Source organism: Pan paniscus, chromosome 16 (assembly GCF_029289425.2).
Source record: "Pan paniscus chromosome 16, NHGRI_mPanPan1-v2.0_pri, whole genome shotgun sequence".
Lineage (NCBI taxonomy): Eukaryota > Metazoa > Chordata > Mammalia > Primates > Hominidae > Pan > Pan paniscus.
In genome coordinates, this window is record NC_073265.2 from 22,761,355 (window position 1) to 22,775,991 (window position 14,637).

The following is a 14,637-nucleotide window of genomic DNA, read 5'->3' on the forward strand; positions in this document are numbered from 1 at the left end:
CTGTTTCTCATATATTGGTAGGATAGAAAGATCATCTGATTAGCACTTCAACAAAGCAGAAGATGAGACAGATTCAAACAAATCCTCCCCTTATCATCTCCTCCTATACTCCCTTAATTTTATTTACAAGTACATAAAATACTGCATATTATAATGAATTCTGGTTTCAAACCTTGACATTCTCTTTTGTTAGGAGGCTATGACAGCGTGCTTTGATTCAGGCTGTTGTATCCCAGCCTCGTGGCCTCACTGAGCACCATTCTTATGCTTGCTCTCCTCCAAGGACACTTTGGAAGAAAGGATGGTACATACATATTTTCCTTCTCATTACAGCCCTATGTCTATGTCCGTGAAATTTTGAACCTTGAAATTCTGACTATTTCTACAAGGGAAGAATCAAACGTTCTCTATTACACTCTAAGTTTCCAATAATATGGTCTCAGAGCAAGTAAGTCCTCCCTGGCAAAACAGCCAGGTTTGAATTAGAAAGGACTATTTCAGGCCAGGTGTGGTAGTTCACCCCTGTAATTCTAACACTTTGGAGGCCAAGGCAGGAGGATTTCTTGAGCCCAGGAGGTCAAAGCCGCAGCAAGCTGTGAACACACCGCTGCACTCCAGCCTGGGTAACAGAACGAGCCCTGTCAAAACAGAGAAAAAAAGAAAAGAAAAGAAAAAGAGAAAGAGAAAAGGAAAAAGAAAGGAAGAAAAGGAAGAGAGGGAGGGAGGGAGGGATGGAAGGATGGAGGAGGAAGGGAGAGAGGTAGGGAGGGAGGGAGGACCATTTCAAAAGTCACTATGTCTATATAAAACTATTTTAAAAACATAGAAATTCAACCAGAAAACCTTAGCGATCCAAGTACATGAAGAAAGAGGAAATTTCTCTCTAGGCAGAACCAATGCAGACTGGCCGTTCTGAACAAAGTGACACTTACGTATTACTAATATTTCCTGAGCATCCTCTGAACATGTGTGGTACTAGACTACAGCAAACCCACTGCAGACACAGAAGTCTCTTGAGTGAGAAAAACAGAGTGGGGGAGTACATTTAATAATTGGAAATAAAACATCAAATGAAAATTAAAGCATACAGGCTGGGCACGGTGGCTCACGCCTGTAATCCCAGCACTTTAGGAGCCCGAGGTGGGAGGATCACCTGAGGTCAGGAGTTCAAAACCAGCCTGATCAACATGGTGAAACCCTGTCTCTACTAAAAATACAAAAATTAGCCGGCATGGTGGCAGGCACCTGTAATCCCAGCTACTTGGGAGGCTAAGACAGGAGAATGGCTTGAACCTGGGAGGCGGAGGTTGCAATTAGCCAAGATTACACCACTGCATGCCAGCCTGGGTGACAGAGTGAGATTCTGTTTCAAAATAAATAAATAAATAAAAATAAAAATAAAAAAATTAAGGTGTACAAATTCGTCCCCAGGAGTTTGAGAAAAACAGAATTCGGCCTTACTTTTTCCCTTTCCCCTGGTTCCTGCACCCAAGAAATATTAGAAGGATATATTAATAAACCACAAACTTAGAAGAAATCAGAGAATAATGTTCACTTTCACCCTGAAGTCCCAAGTCTAACAAGAACAAACGTGAAAAATGGACAGAGGAAAGAGATGTATGTCCATGCCAGGCAAAAGTAAGGAGTAGGGGTAGCAGAACAAGATAAATAAAAAAACAGACAATAAATGGGACCTACTGGCTCATATAATGTTCCAGGTTTCTTTTTCATCCTGTTTAGAAAGGTTGACATACTTGAGAATATTCCACATTTTAAGTCTACTCTAATAAAGAACTGTTTACTTCCTCTCTGCATATCAATTTGATTATAGCTTACTCCAAAGGACATAACCACAGAAGAGTCACCTCGTAAACCCCTCTTCAAAATAAAAATTGGAATTTAAATGGGTATCTAGGCTATTATTTAAAGACTGCACGGTTGGCCGGGCACGGTGTCCCATGCCTGCAATCCCAGCACTTTGGGAGGCCAAGGAGGAAGGATTGCTTGAGCCCAAGAGTTTGAGACCAGCCTGGGCAATATGGCAAAACCATATACAAAAATTAGCCGGGGATGCTAGGGTGTGGCTGTAATCCCAGCTACTCAGGAGGCTGAGGTGGAAGGATCACATGAGCCCAGGAGGTTGAGGCTGCACTCCAGCCTGGGCAACAAAGCAAGACCCTGTCTCAAAAACAAGCAAGCAAATAAAACTGCACTATTTATGAACCTACAGAACGCACTCTTATCTGAGCAATTCATCTCCAACAAATACTTGTATGGCCTTAAGTTAAACCTCAACCTTTATGAGCCTCGGTTTCCTCCTTTAAAAAACGAAAGATTTGGACCAAATGTTATCTGTTTTCAGAATGAACATTCTATAATGTTCCTGAAGAGTGAGAAAAAAGACACCAATGGTTCATAACATGTCAGCTTTACTAAACTAAGAGAAGTTCGTTAGGCATCCTCAGGAATCGTAAAGGACACATGTAGAGAAACATTAAGGAGCTCCAGTGGTCAAGAAAAATGCAATGCATATATGCTTATATATTTTTCTTTTATCAACTGCTGGTTAATTAGAATAGCATGAGCAATCCAAGAGATTCAAGATTGGTATTAGAGAAAACCATTCAGGTGAACACTAACTTGTTCTAGCTATGAATTTGTTAAATCTCTGTTTTCTGGGTTTTAAAAAAATAATCAGCTCACTTTTTCACTATGATTTTAAAGGAAAAAAAAGAATGAGAATAACAAGGGAGAAGATTAAAGACATCCTGGTTGAATCCATGATATTGTTTAACATTATCTCATAGTAAACTAGTATGACTCAGAGCAACTAGGCACAGAAGAAATAGGTACAAGGAACCCAAACATGTAGAGCTGAAGACACATTAAAGTATGTAAGTATATCAGGAGCAGCAAGTTCCTATTTAGGAATTATACTGTATAGCTGACAGACATGCACACTCCCACACAGACTAGATTTAATAACATCATTTTGTTAGCAGCACACCTTTCAAGAATCATTGCACTGGTAATGTCTTAACTTGACAAGACCTCAGTGCAACAGCCTGCTCTAAAATGATTCCACCTTACCTGTTGCATTACTTACGCAAGGCTGTTATAGTACCGTCCCACACATGAACTCTCCAAATGTGCTGCCTCCCAGGCAACACTTCCTCTGATTTCTCTTGCTGTGGGCTGATGGCCATATATGACATGAGCACAAACTACGAATATTAAATATACATGTATGGGTATCCTGGGAGATCAGGCAAAGGCATCAATGAGTATATTAAAGCCTTGGGCATTACAATAGGTAGTCATGCACCCACATAAGAAAGAAAACGGAGTGACACACAGACAAGAGAGGCAAGGTCTAAAGTGAAACCTGCCCCACAACTTGGCCCATTTATCATTATCTGTACACAGAGAACCCCAAATTACTTCTTGCTCTAAGCAGAGTGTAGGCAAGGACCTTAACTAGTTCCCAAATCCCATGTGTACCATATGCAAAACATTATCAACAAGAGTATGAAAATTACTAACTTGCAATACCATTCCAACTTCAAAATATAATGGAAAAAATACAGCTAAATGTAGCCTGCCCTAAAAATCGTATCACTAGAGCCTCCAATCAGAACTTAAAAAAGATTAACATAGGATTCAGAAACACTCTGCAAGTAAAAACTTTCTCACTTTAAAATAGAGATCATCAAATTGAAAGAATGCTGTGACTTGCTGAGGTCACATTGAGTTTTTATATAAACATACAATCACAACTTGGTTCCAAGACTCCTCCAATTTCGGGCAGCAACCCCTCTTAATTTTCTCTCAAAATTGTGGAGAGAAAATATCTGAATTAAGAAATCCAAAAGGTAATGTGAAAAATATTAACAGTGATGCCTTATCAATTTTCCTAAAAAATATGAAGCAGATGAATTTCATTTCACTTTCCGCATGCACAATTTATAACACATAATTATCTTTTTGCTTGAGTTATTAGCAGTCAAGCAAAACTCATTTGCAAGTTAGCACTCCTGCGTACTAACATATTTTTTCCGGACTTTTCAGTTTAAATGAAACAAGTAGCAAGCATAAGAGTATTGCTCCCATTGTCATGACCAGATCAAAAGGCACCAAACTAAACAACATAATCAAGTTTTTTTAAGTAGCCAAAAGCTTTCTTCTTTTAACAGATACTAAAAATGGGGGGAAGAGGAGGAAACACAAGTTTCCCAAACAATGAAATGGCTCATTTTCTATACAATACACCAAAAGGGCCTACTACTGCATAGCCAACTGTATGCATACCACAGAGGGCGAGAGTGCAATATAAAGAATAGTCATGGGTTTTGGAATCAGATTGAAAGGAATTCACACTGCAGTTCCATTACACACTAGTTATGTGATCCTTGTTACCTAACTTCTTTGAGCTTAATTTATCTCATCTATAAAACTGTCTAATACTAACATTGAAGGGCTATTTTGAATTTAAATAAAATGTATACAAAATACCAAATATCTAGCCAGGTACTCTATAAACAAGAGTTTTGTTTTTTTGTTTTTGAAACGGAGTCTCGCTCTATTGCCCAGGCTGGAGTGCAGTGGAGCGATCTTGGCTCACTCCAACCTCAGCTCACTGCAACCTCTACGTCCCAAGTTCAAGCAATCCTCCTGCCTCAGCCTCCCTAGTAGCTGGGACTACAGGTGCATGCCACCATGCCCTGCTAATTTTTGTATTTTTTCTTTTTTTTTTTATTAGTAGAGACGAGGTTTCACCATACTGGCCAGGCTGGTCTTGAACTCCTGACCTCAGATGATCCGCCCGCCTCGGCCTCCCAAAGTGCTGGGATTACAGGCGTGAACCACCACACCCAGCACTAAATAAGAGTTATTTTAACACATTTGTTAACACCTACATCTCTGCAGATGTAGAGCTGTATCTGCAGCTCTGCCCCCAACAAATTGAGCCAATCTAATTCAGAGGCTGGCCCTAATGCATTTTTCAGCAGTGCTGCCTTCTCAATTTCAAATTCCTATAAGATCACACCCTCTCCCATCCCAATCCAAACCCTAGTAATGACCCCAAGAATCACCAAATGCTCACCAAGAATCACCATGCTGTGGGCTTTGCTACAGGGAAGGAACATTGAGCTGAGTGTTCCTTTGTTACCAGAAAGGAACACTGAGCTGAGTGCATGCCCTCAGCTCAGTGTTCCTTTTTCAGTAAGAGTAAGTTCCTTGAGTAAGTGGAAGCAACCCTGGGGGAGATATTACCTCATCCCTCAGGGTTGCTTGCTGGAAACACAACTATGAGAAATTCAGACAAAGAGCAGTCAGAGCCTTGCATTCTTCACATACCCATCAGGAGCAGTCTGGGCCACTGCAGTTCAGCTCTCCCAACAATATTCTGAAAGGCAGGCACTGTGTTGTAGGCATTTCTGTACCCTCAGCACCTGACATGATGCATGATACACCTGATTCCTTAGTGTTTGGTAAATAAGTACCTATAAGCTAGAAATCTTGAGTTTGAAGCCAAAGACTACTGTTCCCAATTCTGTGGCCATGTACACAGTCACTTAATCTTTTTAAGCTTCATTCTATTAATTTCTAGGAAATGTTCAAAAATAGAAGTTCAAGAAATGTTCAGTGAAAAAACTATCTCTAAGGATTCTTCTCTAATACTGAAAGATTCATGATTCTCTCAAGGGCAGAATGCCAGAAAGCCCAGGTGCCTGATATCTCTCTGACAGATCTAACTCACATAGCATTCCCCCATGGAGGCAGAAATTCATGATGGCATAACAAATTTAGGATTCTATTAAGTTGATTTTTGTTTCTCAGGGTTATTTGTGAAAACCCCACATTTCACTGTAAATTTTTTTTTTTTTTTTTTTTTGAGATGGACTCTCGCTCTGTCGCCCAGGCTGGAGTGCAGTGGCGCCATCTCGGCTCACTGCAAGCTCTGCCTACCGGGTTCACGCCATTCTCCTGCCTCAGCCTCCCGAGTAGCTGGGACTACAGGCACCTGCCACCACGCCTGGCTAATTTATTTTTGTATTTTTAGTAGAAACAGGGTTTCACCATGTTAGCCAGGATGGTCTCGATCTCCTGACCTCGTGATCCACCCACCTCAGCCTCCCAAAGTGCTGGGATTACAGGCTTAAGCCACCGCACCCGGCCCACTGTAAATTTTTATAAACTCTGTATAAACACAAGGCAGAAGACTCTACAACTACAGAATTTTAAAAGTAAATATAAAACCACATTAATTATCTACTTAGCTAGAAAGTAAGAGGTAAAGAAAGCAAGCTTTCGGAAACTTAATGATTTTTTAAAAACCAGCAGTAATATTATTAAAGACAATGTTTTCCTTCATGTGCAATACACAGGATATAATAGATCATGACTATAAGGCTCTATATCAGGTTTTTGTTTTTGTTTTTTTTGAGACGGAGTCTCACTCTGTCACCTAGGCTGGAATGCAGTGGTGCAATCTTGGCTCACTGCAACCTCCGCCTCCCAGTTTCAAGCAATTCTCCTGTCTCAGCCGCCCGAGTAGCTGGGACTACAGGCACGTGCCACCATGCCCAGCTAATTGTTTTGTATTTTTAGTAGAGATGGGGTTTCACCATGTTAGCCAGGATGGTCTCGATCTCCTGACCTCGTGATCCGCCCACCTTGGCCTCCCAAAGTGCTGGGATTACAGGCATGAGCCACCGCGCCCAGCCCAGGTTCTTTTCAAGTGCTAAATAAACAGATAAAATATAGATTTACTTTTCCAAGAGGAATTCTCACCACAGGTTATGAAAAGCAGTATGTTGACATCCTCACCACTCAATGCCACTAAATTAAACGGTATATATTCATAATTCATTAGCATTAATTCCATCCTCAGGTCACTGAAAATTCTGAGACCAGTGCAGTATTCTCACAACAAATTATGTGAGGATATTCTTTCCATCCCACTCCACATATGACAGTGACTAAGAATGTACAATGCAGTATCCCATATGTGCTTTATTCTTTTGCATATGTCACCTTTCTGTTGGAAAAGGTACATTTGAAGGTTTTTTCATTTGAACAACTAAGATCAAATTCATTTATTATGCTGGCTTGCTTTTTATTTAACAAAAGGGGAAGGGAAAGGGAAAGGCCAGGAAAGGAAAAGAGAAAAACAATGGACAGCCACCAGACAGTCTCTTGCCTCCACCATGTTAGGATGGAATAAACCCACAGACTCAAGGTCTTCCCTACTCCAGCCTCAGATTACGCTCCACTCTCCTCTCCCCAGCTGTAGCCTCTGGGACCATCTCTTTGCCCATCCCCTTCTTCTCAGGCCAGCGAACAATGGTTTTTTCCTCCAACCATGAGCTCCCAAATCCACCAGAATTATTCCACTGAGGTCAAGGCTGCTGCCAGCTGCTTGGTCCACCTGCATCTGCAGGCGTCCTCTATTTATCTCTCTCTTTCTCTCTTTGGGCTTTTGTTTCAACTGCAACAGTGTGGCCCCAGAAGGCAGGAACCACTTCTGCTACAAGCTGGCAAACAAGCATGCCTAGAAGATTCATAATCAGCGCTGCATGCAGAAGCTGCCCCAAGATGAGTGGGATGACACCCTGGATGCCTAGGAAGCTTTCTGGCCCCATGGAAAACCCTAACCAGGTCCTGCTGGGTCTGCATGCCCTGGGTTATGGCCACACAGACCCACATTCTCTGTGACTGTCTACACAAGGAGGTGAAATGCATCAAGAAGGAAAACCACCTGACCAACTTCCATAGGCCAAAAGACTCACCCTCCAACACAACTCGGAGCCTCACAGTGCAGTGCCCTGAGGCCTGGCTGCAGCTCCCAAGCCTTGGGGCTTCTGTCCAGGTGCCTGCCTCCAGCCCAAAGGCAGCTTCTTAACCAACCACAAACCTTCTCTGAAGCTGCAGACCAAGTGTAAACAACACAGCTTCTTTTTTTGCAGAAACAAAAAATGTGTATCTTAGTGATATACAATAAACATAGATTTTTTTTAGTTTCAGATAATCAACAATATATTTCGATTTTAATGAACAGTATCAAGTGCAAAAAATTCCAACCTTGAAGCCAGGCATACTTAAGTTTGAATCCTGATTCTGCTACCTAAGAGATATGAGAATTTTGTACAAATTGTTGAACTTTATTTCTAAGGCTTAGTTTCTACATGTATAGAATAGAGATAATGAAACCTACCCTATTAAGTTAAAGTTAGGATTTAATGAAATAGAGAATGTGCCCGTGTAACACATCTCACACACAGCCTGCACCTGGTAGGTTTCAGGAAATGACAGCACTGATGACCGCCATCAGCTTGTTAGCTTAAGGTCACCTGTGGTTGCAGGGTCACTAGTGGCCACAGGGCTCATTTACACACACACGCCTTGCCTATTTATTAAGCCTAACCCTTCTGAGGACACTGGGTGTGCTCACTTAACACACAAGTAAAACACTGTAGAAATATCGCAAAATTAAAAGACAAGAGAACAGAATTACAGGGTTGAAAAAACTCCTTGATAAATGACCTTGCTCTATCCCATGCAGCAAGAAGGACCATTGTTGAACCCATTTCCATTAAATGAAACCAAATCCATTTTGAAAGATTTTCAGTAAAGGTGATTTCCCAACTCTCCCTTGGATGCCCAGTTAACACTCATAACACAAATGGCTAATCTAAATCCCCTGTATTTTAGTTTAAGCACATTCGATTTTTTTTTCCTTTGTCTTTACAGCTTGGAAAACACAAATTATTAAACCATTTCTCAGGCTTGTTTTGCTTAGCATCCTAAACCTTTCATCATAAATCCTGTTTTTCTTATTTTTAATCATCTTTCAAGTTCCCTGTATCACCTCTATAGTTGCAGAAGTTAAAATAGTTCAACAAATCCCACACAAACACACAAAAAAAGCTAAATAAAAGAGAAAATGAGTTAATGATCATTTATTTTTCTAATTACATATATATGTTAGTACCATGCTTGGATATTTTCATGACAGCCCCGTGTTAATGACCGAATTTCAAATATGACCCACAGTATATTCTAACCCAACAGTTTGTTTCTCTTCACCTAAAAAGTAATTCTTAGCTTTTGTATAGAACTTTATAATTTGTAAAATAATTCCACATGATCGTCACAACTACCCCTAGATTAAAGCAAGGAGGTATTATTTCTAACAGCTGGTTTTGTTTGGAGTTTAAAAAAAAAAAAAAGGTTCTAAGACAACCAAAACCAAAACTAAGATCCCCTGATGCCCACCAAGTGTTCCTTCTATTCCACTACCTAAACACATATACTACACTTCAGGCACACTACAGAAAAGATGCCTTTCCTACCACAATACTAACGCTAGAGCCGTCCCTTTTCATAGTCTCTGAACTCATGTTTCATGTGTTTTATTTTAGAAGAGCTTCTACCCTGATTTTCTTTAAGGACTTTATCAAAAATAACCTTTTATTATCTTTCCAGATCAAGTAAAGAGAATTTATCAACTTCCAATTAAATATGACATTGATCAGAAGCATTTATTTGCTCTCCTTCCCAAAATCCACCTAAAATTATCTTAATTTTTGTAAGGAGAGGTATGAGTCTAAAAGATAATCATACAAAGAAGAGACAATAGCAATTGAGACGGATACACTAGATGCTATTAGAACGTGGTACCCAGATGAGGCTGGGTTCAGTGGCTCACCTCTAATCCCAGCACTCTGGGAGGCCAAAGCAGGAGGATCACTTGAGGTCAGGAGTTGAGACCAGCCTGGCCAACATGGTGAAACCCCGTCTCTACTAAAAATACACAAAATTAGCCGGGCGTGGTGGTGGGCGCCTATAATCCCAGCTACTCAGGAGGCTGAGGCAGGAGAATCGTTTGAACCTGGGAGGCAGAGGTTGCAGTGAGCCGAGATTGCATCGCTGCAATCCAGACTGGGCAACAGGGTGAGACTCCATCTTAAAACAAAACAAAACAAAACAAAACAAAAAAAACTTAGCCAGGCGTTGTGGTGCGTGCCTATAGTCCCAGCTACTCAGGAGGCTAAGGCAGGAGAATTGCTTGAACCTGGGAGGCAGAGGCTGCAGTGAGCCGAGATCACGCCACTGCCCTCCAGCATGGGCAACAGAGCGAGACCCTGTCTGAAAAAAAAAAGAAAAGAAAAGAATGTAGTACCCAGATGATTTGATGATGCAGCCAGTTGTCTAACTGAAGAGTAACTGGAATATAAGTCATTTGATAACCAGAAGAGTATCTGGAATACAAGTTAAACTCAGAAAAGATTCACTAACGTTCTCTCATTAAGCCATGTCCAGTATAACTAGTTTAAATTATCTAATAATAAACATTTAAAAATAAACAGTCCTTCATGTGAGCTTGACAGTACAGTCTCTGCTAGCGATCCTATGGCTCGACTCTGGGGGCCTGGGACCAGAAAGATAACCACAGCAGCCAAAAATGGTGATAGTGAAAACAATGGCTGCTCTGGGGACCGAAACCTACCACCATCAAATCAAGAATCATTTTGATGACTTTAATTTGCCGTAAGACAAATTTTTAAAAGGAACAGACTAAATTGGATGAAAGCTGGATACCTCTGGAAATAACAAAATTCAACAGGTTAAATTACCTAACAACAGATTTTAATATAGTAGAAGCACTGAACAAATCAAAGGCAGAACTAATGAAAATACAGATAAAACTAAAATCAGAAGATTTTTCCAAACAAACCTCCCTCTGATTAGTACAAAATGTCCCTCTGGCAACTGATGAGTAGAAAAAAATGATGTAAAACCAGATCCATTCATATGAAAGGCTTCCCAATGGATGCAACTCCTGATGACATAATTATTTTATGTCTAATCTTTTAAAGATTAGAAGATAAAGGTCAAGCACTAAATATTCAAATGAGAAAAACATTACACAAAGCATTTAAGCAATCAACATGTGCAGTGTTTGACAGTATTAAATCCAATAAAAAGTTTACAGAGACCCTGGCCCTGAACCCTGGTATAAAAATACAGACCTTCTAACACTTTTCAAGGAGGATTATTTTGCAAAACAAGAATGAAGCAAAACAAAGTATAAACTAAATTCAGAGCTAAGCAAGAGCAAGAAGAAAAATGGATGTGCTGCAAAAGATAAATGCTTGAGAGGATGGATACCCAATTTTCCATGATGTGATTATTACGCATGGCATACCTGTACCAAAATATCTCATATACCCAGTAAATATATATATATCTACTACGGACCCACAAAAATAAACTTTAAAAAAAAAAACAGAAGTGCTGAGGATGCTCAAATGAAATGTCTAGATTGGATGTTTGCTGAAATTTTGGGATGACTTAGATAATGTGACCTGTAGAAAGCACCCACATATCCTTTTCTCAAATCATGGGGAAATAAAATGGATACACTTTATCAGTAGAGCAAAAGAGAGATTAATTCTATTTAAGAAAAAAGCTAAAGAAACACTAAATAAAGCAGAAGCAGCCAGCAATTGTAACCTCTGACTAAGAAACAAGGAAGAGATGTGGAAATTACTAGACAGAAAGGTAGAAAAAGAAACACTGAAAAAAACTCATGCAAAATCACCAAGAATCTCTAAACAAATGAGAATCAAAAGGTCATAGATTTAAAGGAAAAAGAAAGGGAAATAAAGCTGCCTAGGCTGTATCTGCTAAAGGAAATGCACAACTTCAGGGCAGGAAAATGATAGTTCAGGATGATGAAAATGATGCAGCTCGACCAGCAAAAACAAAGAATTGCTTCAAAACAACAGAAAACACAAAATGGCGCTGGAGACTAGCAGTTTAGCACACAAATTCTGCTCTTATCTTTTGAAGGTTTTTAAAAAGAAAATCAGGCCAGGCGCGGTGGCTCACGCCTGTAATCCCAGCCCTCTGGGAGGCCAAGGTAGGGGGATCACGAAGTCAGAAGATGTGAGACCATCCTGGCTAACACGGTGAAACCCCGTCTCTACTAAAAAAATACAACACAGTTAGCCGGGCGTGGTGGCGGGCACCTGTAGTCCCAGCTACTTGGGAGGCTGAGGGAGGAGAATGGCGTCAGCCCGGGGGGTGGAGCTTGCAGTGAGCCGAGATTGTGCCACTGCACTCCAGCCTGCGCAACAGATCAGGACTCCATCTCAAAAAAAAAGAAAAAAGAAAATCAAATTAGGCCCAATATTCAATATTCAGCTACAAGGAAAAGTTTTTTTGTTATCGGAGTTTTCCTTTTTTTTATTTTTTTGGTTATCCAATTGAAAATTTTTTTAGCCCTGTCAGCCAGAACAAATTTTTTAATTTATAGTTCTGTTTGTGTTATTTCAGATGTTTTAAATATCAAAGGGAAGAATCTTCTTCTACTATATTGCCTTTGTAATATGAGACTATATTAGTACAAACTATATACCATACAAGAAGAGGGAAAAAATGAGCTGAATCAATGAGGACAAATAAAACTCTCTTGTTGCCTCATGGAAAGAAAAGGTTCGAGGTTTAATTTAAAAGTACAGGCTGCTAGAGTAATATCCTTTCTTTTCCCTTCAGTCTAATTGTTGGCACAAGGAACAGAGGAGGGAAGAAATTCAAATGTCATTACAATTAAAATTTCCTACCCAAAATAGCTTTTCATAAAATTAAATTGAAGAAAATATATAATAGTTTTAAGCAAAAATATGCACAGACAACAACTATACTGAACAAACTGCAGTCTGGTTATTTCGTTTTTATTTGTATCTCTAAAAATAGTGTTTACAGACTTGCACATAATATTTTCCCCATGTTTTCTTCAATATTGATCCAGTGCATTCTGCTCACACTGTTAAACATTTTTCTAACTCTGGCTATCTGTGACATCTTGAAAGGAATAGACAAAGCATATTGCATGAATTCAATGATTTGACTTTTGGGGAAAAAACATGAAGGGCAGAAGAAATTTCTCATAGATCTTACTTTTTACGTTTGAAGGTAAGAGTGGGGTGCCATTTTAAAAGCTCTTGAAACGTAACTTAGAACTGCCAAGAATACTGTTCAAAAAGAAAAGCCAAAGGCATGATTATCTCTTTCAGAGACTAACAGAAAGAGTTCTACAAAGACACCTAAAGACTCACAATCTTACCAGAAAAAGTATGACTTTGAACAACCGTCCCCTTTCCCATATCCACCACTAATAAAAATGAGAGTGTCACTGTCAGTGGTCAGAAACAAACAGAGCAGGCAATGCCCGTGTGGCACAAGTGGAAGGAGGCAGGCTGGAAAGGGCTGCCTCTCCAAAATTGGTTCCCACCTCTAAGGTGGTAACAGAAATTTTACCATTAGAAATCCACTTTTAAAGAGTTTTATTCCTTTTATAAAGAGATCTGTAAAATAAAAAATTGATAATACATCTGAGCTTATAGAATAATTATTAAACCAACATAAATAACAATCATCCAGGCCAGCAAATAGAATACTGCCAACACCACACCTGCTACCTGGCCCTCCTCAATCATTACACCTCATCTCCCCACTAGAGGTGACCGCAATCATGATATCTGGAATAATCATTTCCTTGATTGTCACTTTAGTATTTAAATATACATCCTTAAAAAATAGGGGTTTTTTTCCTGTGTTTGAACTTTATATAATAGAATCATACTAACGAATTCCGTGGGCATGTTTCTTTTACTTCATGCTATGTTGAAAAGATTCATCCACTTATTTAAGTATTCATTCCACTATTAATGAATATTTGTGTTGCTTCCATCTGAGGCTCTTCTGAACATACAGCTGTGAACATTTGGGCACACACGTGCTGGAGTTTCTCTAGAACAGGGGGTCCCCCACCCCAGACCATGGATCAGTACCAGTCTGTGGCTTGTTAGGAACCGGGCTGCATAGCAGGAGGTGAGTGGTGGGCAAGTGAGCAGATTCTTCTCTATTTACAGCCACTCCCTACTGCTTGCATTAGTGCCTGAGCGCCACCTCCTGTCAGATCAGCAGCAGCATTCGATTCTCATAGGAGCCAAACCCTATTGTGAACTGCACATGCAAGGGATCCAGGTTGCACGCTCCTTATGAGAATCTAATGCCTGATGATCTGTCACTGTCTCCCATCATTCCCAGATGGGACCATCCAGTTGCAAGAAAACAAGCTTAGGACTCCCATTGAGTCTACATTATGGTGAGTTGTATAATTATTTCACTACATATCACAATGTAATAATAATAGAAATAAAGCACACAATAAATGTAATACGCTTGAATCATCCTGAAACCATCATCCTCACCCCGGTCTGTGGAAAAATTGTCTTCCACAAAACCAGTCCCTGGTGCCAAAAAGGTTGGGGACCTCTGCTCTAGAGTATCCTTTAAGGGTGAAAGTGCTAGATCTTCAGTTTTATCAGAAAATGGCAAACTATCTTCCAAAGTGAGCATCGACATATACATACAGTGTGTGTGAAATAGAAATTCACTTTTTAATTACAAGTCTTCAAAAATTCACTGTTACAATGGAAATCTACTTAGAGAATATATGTTAAGCTATATTCTCTACTCTTGAAGTTCTATATTCTCTACTCTTAGATAAAGGTCTATCTTCCAAATAACATTTGAGAATTGGACCAGAGGTCCAGCTAATTT

The 14,637-nt window shown here is 39.8% G+C and overlaps 2 protein-coding genes across 3 annotated transcripts in view; one reads left to right on the plus strand and one right to left on the minus strand.

Annotated features, from left to right (window-relative positions):
* The window catches only part of AVEN (apoptosis and caspase activation inhibitor), a 208,783-nt gene that overhangs the window by 109,085 nt on the left and 85,061 nt on the right, over positions 1–14,637 (minus strand). The window lies entirely within an intron of this gene.
* CHRM5 (cholinergic receptor muscarinic 5) overlaps positions 1–14,637 on the plus strand; it is a 104,806-nt gene that overhangs the window by 16,800 nt on the left and 73,369 nt on the right. The window lies entirely within an intron of this gene.